The sequence below is a fragment of the Danio aesculapii genome, chromosome 23, assembly GCF_903798145.1.
Source record: "Danio aesculapii chromosome 23, fDanAes4.1, whole genome shotgun sequence".
Taxonomy (NCBI): domain Eukaryota; kingdom Metazoa; phylum Chordata; class Actinopteri; order Cypriniformes; family Danionidae; genus Danio; species Danio aesculapii.
In genome coordinates this window covers 6252286-6259010 of record NC_079457.1, presented here as the reverse complement: position 1 = coordinate 6259010, position 6725 = coordinate 6252286, and positions in this window count along the sequence as shown.

Genomic DNA, 6725 nt, shown 5'->3' with positions numbered 1-6725 from the left:
TTTCACATTGTTTTGAAAAACACAATATGACATTTCAACTTAAATTGTTGAATACTTTGGAGCATAGATTTATTGGGATAGTTCACCCAAACATGATAAAAAAAAAAAAAAGTTCAGCTATTGGATGAAGCATCCTTTTAAGTTTGGTCTCTTTCTACCTAAAGTTGATATCTCAAAAATGAGCTTACAGTCAGATTTTGTTTGGGTGTAGTACCAAACTTTCATGACCAGTCGTTCATTCATGTTTTAATATATGTGTATTTTATATTACTGATCGCTATACATTATTGATCATCTTTACAAATTATAACTCAAATGTTGACTCAAAAACACAACACAAGATGGCGGTATAACTCAATAAAAGTGTTAACATCTCTGTGTGATTTAATAATTTTAAAGAGGCTGTTTAGTATGATAATACAAAATAAATCTATTAAATGGGGACATTTACTATGTCTACATATTGAGGTTGTTTAATAATAATGTAATCAATCTCAAAATTCACTTTTAGTGGATAAACACATTTAAAATGTCGTCATGCTGCTGGAAAACAAACCAGCATTTGACTCGTGCATTATTTTCTTCTGGCGAAAGAATAAAACAAATAAACGGCGTCCTCGTTATTGCCGCCATCTTTGAACAAAAGAATCTGTAAATGTACGTACCCAGAAAAACATAAACAAGTTCACTTTCTTCATTATCCTTTCTGTGAGGGCTGCAGATTTAGGATGAAGCTGTTGGAAACACTTTCGTCCAAATCACGATAAGTTGTTAATGTTATTTTGCTGGACTGAAGTAAGTTAATAAAGTTTAACGTTAGCGATATTAAGACTTCCTGTTTCAACAGTTTCAACAGGAAGTAGTACATGGCAACATTTCATATATATTTAGTCTATTTTTTAAACATTAGTATCGGGATTAAAAGGATTATTATTATTGCTGAAATATTTTACCTGAGGTATCTTGTTTGGTTATTAATAATTTACATTTAGATGGTTTATTATTATTTTAAGCTATTATATATTTTAAGCTAGTATTTGTTTGGTGTTTATATGGCTGGTATTTAGGTCTTTAATTGAGAATTGCATTATTCATTCATTTTCCTTCTTCTTTGTCCCTTTATTCATCAGGCGTCACCTCAGTGGAATGAACCACCAGCTTATCCAGCGTATGTTTTACGCAGCGGATGCCCTTCCATCTGCAACCCAGTATTGGGAAACATCCATACACACTCATTCCGACACACATACACCATGGACCCGGCTGGGCCAGTTGGCATGTCTGGGTGGAGTTTGCGTGTTCTCCCCCTGTTGGCATGGGTTTCTTCCAGGTACTCTGGTTTCCCCCACAGTCCAAACACATGCGCTATAGGTGAATTCATTCATTCATTTTCTCTTCGGCTTAGTCCCTTTATTAATCATTGGATGCCCTTCCAGCTGCAACCCATTTCTGGGAAACATCCATACACACTCATTCACACACATACACTACGGACCAACCGTATTCACCTGTATCACATGTCTTTGGACAGTGGGGGAAACCGGACGACCAGGAGGAAACCCACGCGAACGCAGGCAGAACATGCAAACTCCACACAGAAACGCCAACTGACCTAGCCGAGGCTCGAACCAGCGACCTTCTTGCTGTGAGACGACAGCACTACCTCCCAATGCTGGGTAATGACAACATTAATTATAGTGTGTGTGTGTGAGACACCCAGATTCTACAGATGTTATATCACTAACATGATAGCTAGTGATAGCTAGCAAGAGAACTTGGGGCGACACGGTGGCTCAGTGGTTAGCACTGTGGCCTCACAACAAGAAGTTCGCTGGTTCCCGGTCCCGGTCAGTTGGTATTTCAGTGTGGAGTTTGTTTCCTCCGGGTGCTCCAGTTTCCCCCTCAGTCCAAACACATGCACTATAGGGCAATTGGAGTATGTATATGTGAGAGTGTATGGATGTTTCCCAGTACTGGGTTGCAGCTGAAGGGGTATATATGTTTATATATGCTGTATGTAATTTTTCACATTGTTTTGAAAAACACAATATGACAATTGACAATATGACAATTGGAGTATGTGTATGTGAGAGTGTATGGATGTTTCCCAGTACTGGGTTGCAGCTGAAAGGGCATCCTCTGTGTAAGACATATGCTGGATAAGTCGGCAGTTCATTCCGCTGTGGCAACCCCTGATGAATAAAGGGACTAAGCTGAAGGAAAATGAATGAATGAATTCTAATTTGAAGATGCTGTGTGTGTTTGGGATCAAAATCAAGACGCCTCAAAGTAATTTGTGTCTATTCATTCAGTGTAATAGGATTAGAACACTTGTAAATACTCGAAGCGGAATCCAGCACTCGACATCTCCTCACAATATCAACACTGTTCTTCAGGACTGATTAACATTTGCGCCAGAGCAAAGCAAATGTCAGGGATTAGATCCATCAGACTGGATTCTCAGCACAGCACTTGAACTTTCTGATCCTGAGCGATGAAGTGAGTCAAACACACATCCACTTCTGACGCAGGACAGGACAATCATGCTTAATTGCAAAACAAACAGATTGTATGCCTTCTGCTTTATAGACGTATACAGGGGGAAAGTGTTAGTCATGACGGCTGTGTTTTGTAAAAAAAAAAAAGGGGTTATTTTCATTTATTATAAAGATTACTCAGGCATCACAGTGACGCAGTGGGCAGCACAATCACAATCACAGCAAGAAGGTCGCTGGTTCAAGTCCCAGCTGGGCTATTTGGCATTTCAGTGTGGAGTTTGCATGTTGTCGTGGGTTTCCTCCGGGTGCTCCAGTTTCCCCCACAAGTCCAAAGACACGCGCTATAGGGTAATTAGGTGAGCCAAACTGGCCGTAGTGTATGAGTGTGAATGAGTGTGCTCAGTATTTCCCAGTGTTGGGTTGTGGGTGGAAGGGCATCCGCTGCATAAAACATGTGCTGGATAAGTTGGCAGTTCATTCCGCTGTGGCGACCCCTGATGAATAAGGAGACTAAGCCGAAGAAAAATGAATGAATTAATAAAACACTATCTATCTATCTATCATCCATCCATCCATCCATCCATCCATCTACAGTATCTACCATCCATCCATCCATCCATCCATCCATCCATCCATCCATCCATCTATCTATCTATCTATCTATCTATCTATCTATCTATCTATCTATCTATCTATCTATCTATCTATCTATCTATCTATCTATCTATCTATCCATTTACCATCCATCCATCCATCCATCCATCCATCCATCCATCCATCCATCTACCATCCATCCATCTATCTATCTATCTATCTATCTATCTATCTATCTATCTATCTATCTATCTATCTATCTATCTATCTATCTTCCATCCATCTATCTTTATATCTACCATCCATCCATCCATTTACCATCCATCCATCCATCCATCCATCCATCCATCCATCCATCCATCCATCCATCCATCCATCCATCCATCCATCCATCTATCTATCTATCTATCTATCTATCTATCTATCTATCTATCTATCTATCTATCTATCTACCATCCATTCATCCATCCATCCATCTATCTATCTTTATATCTACCATCCATCCATCCATTCATCCATCCATCCATCCATCTACCATCCATCCATCCATCCATCCATCCATCCATCCATCCATCCATCCATCCGTCCGTTTATCCATCAATCTATAGTTTTGTCTATATCTACCATCCATCCATCCATCCATTTACCATCCATCCATCCATCCATCCATCCATCCATCCATCCATCCATCCATCCATCCATCCATCTATCTATCTATCTATCTATCTATCTATCTATCTATCTATCTATCTATCTATCTATCTATCTATCTATCTATCTATCTATCTATCTATCTATCTATCTACCATCCATTCATCCATCCATCCATCTATCTTCCATCCATCTATCTTTATATCTACCATCCATCCATCCATTTACCATCTATCCATCCATCCATCCATCCATCCATTCATCCATCCATCCATCCATCCATACATCCATCCATCCGTCCGTTTATCCATCAATCTATAGTTTTGTCTATATCTACCATCCATCCATCCATCCATCCATTTACCATCCATCCATCCATCCATCCATCCATCCATCCATCCATCCATCCATCCATCCATCTACCATCTATCCATCCATCCATCTATCTATCCATCCATCCATCCATCTACCATCCATCAATCTTTATATCTATCTACCATCCATCCATCCATCCATCCGTCCGTCTGTCCGTCCGTTTATCCATCAATCTATAGTTTTGTCTTTCCATCTATCGACATTTGATATATTTTACACCATTTTTATATATAAATCAGAGCTGATATTGTATTGATATTGTATTTATCCCTACAGCTTTCAACTTTTCCAAGAACTTTCTTAGTCATCCTTTTGTTTGTATTGTTAATATTTCCACTCGCCTGTTCAGCTTCTCTCGTTCACAGGCCTGACGCTCAGATTTATGACCCTCATCATGATCAGGTCTCACCTGAAACTGCCAGACTACTGCGTTCAAAGCGATTTACCACGTCCAGCACAGGCCAGCACATCCATCATGAGCAAAACCCACACAAAGCTCCTAAAACCTGCAAATCAGAGACGTGCAGCTCAGCCGTCTTCATCTCGGAGGAGTCCTGCACATCCAGATCAGATCATAAAGAGACTGATAGCTCACTCTGTTTTCATAAACACAGAGTCTGTTCCATACACCACAGGAATAATGTGTGGTTTATAAAATATTAGGGCTTATAGCAATTTAGATAGATATCGCTAAACAGTTGAAGTCAGAATTATTTGCCCTCCTGTTCGTTTTTTTTTTTTCAAATACTTGTCAAATGATGTTTAACAGAGCAAGGAAATTTTCACAGCATTTTCTATAATATTTTTTCTTCTAGGAAAAGTCTTATTTGTTTTATAACGGCTAGGATTAAAGTCATTTAAAATGGTTTTTAAATCATTTTAAGGTCAATATTATTAGCCCCCTTACACAAAATTTTCTTTTGATAGTCTACAGAACAAATCATCGTTATACAACGATGCCTAAATGGCCGTGATTTCAACGGTAAAAACTGTAGAAATACTACAGTAAAAATCTGTAACCTGGTTTACAGTATGTTTCCTTAATTTATATGGCGAATAGCTGTAAATTGACTTTCCCAGAATTCCCTGCATAGCATTTCACTTTTTGTGTTTTTGTTGACATTACTATGGATCTTTTTAGTTGTTTCCCTATCAGTGATGTACATTAGAGATTTATGCTACATCTAATGTTGATAATGTTTATTTCATGACTTTAATTTTATAGGTGTTACCATACTGGTGTTTAGTAGCTGTGTGAATGACACTGAGCACCTTCTATTCACTGATACGCTTTTCTGCTTGTGGGAAAAGCTGTTAGTGATGAGCATTGGTTCATTATGTAACTTTCTCATCACCTGTTACAAACCCCTGATGTTAGTCCAGGGGATGGTGGGGTTTGACATTTATTTGTGATTAAAATATATTTATACAAACAGTAAATAAGTGCTAAAGACAACCAAAATAATACCAAAATTGTGATTTTATTTATATTTCCCAAAGTGAACAAAAACAACGAATAAATCCAAAATAAAGAAAATAAAGTAAGGCAAAATATACTATTTACAATATTTACAACACTGAAACAAATACAAAGACAGGAGAGCTGGCAGAAGGGACGTGGGCGGCGCTAAAGGAACGAAAAGAACAAAACCCAAACTAAATCTAACTTCCCAGAAGCATCTAGCTAACTAACTACGTGAAACAAAATAATTAGCACGCGAAGAGTCTTCCGAGTCCTGACTGTCTACTCTATCTATCTATTCAAAAGTACAAGGGGTGGCGCTCGCCCCTAACCTAATGTACTATACAGAAGAGTAGTCCTAAGTGTTGCGAAATGTATGTCACGTGACCTTACCTGTCCGCTTCGTCCAAGCCTCGTAAACAACGTTTAAACAGAGAAATGGAGGGATCTACAAATAACGGACGGATAACGTGCACACAGAAACGGGCAACAACAAAATACACAGTTAGACGGGTTTTTTCGTAACGCAACGCAACAAGAAAACAACACAAATAACACAAATATGTAACATCACCACCTGCATATGGCGTGGCTACCTGTGCAAAAAAGATGTGTAGATGTTGGTAAATCAAAATACAGACATATTACATCTATAAAGTAATGAAATACAGTAGTTTACTGTAAAAATGAGAAATTACCGTATTTTTAACGGTAAAATACTGGCAACCACAGCTGTCGTTTTTTTACGGTAAATTTTACGGATTTATTTTTTTACAGCTAGTTAGGCCTTTTAATGTCACTTTAAGCTGAATACTAGTATCTTGAAAAATATCTAGTACAATATTATGTAGTCATTTCGATTCGTTTCATCTTTATTTCTATAGCGCTTTTACAATGTAAATTGTGTTAAAACAGCTTAACGAAGTAGAAGTTACATAGAAGTTCTAGTAAATTGAAACTGTGTCAGTCCAGTTTTCAGTGTTGAAGTTCAGTTTAGTTCAGTTCAGTGTGGTTTAATTTTCCCTGCTGAAAGTCCAAACACTGAAGAGCAAATCTATCGATGCGCAGCTCCAGAAGTCTCGAACCATGCAAGCCAGTGGCGACAGTGGCATGGAACAAACTTCACCAATTGATGAAAGCAAAGG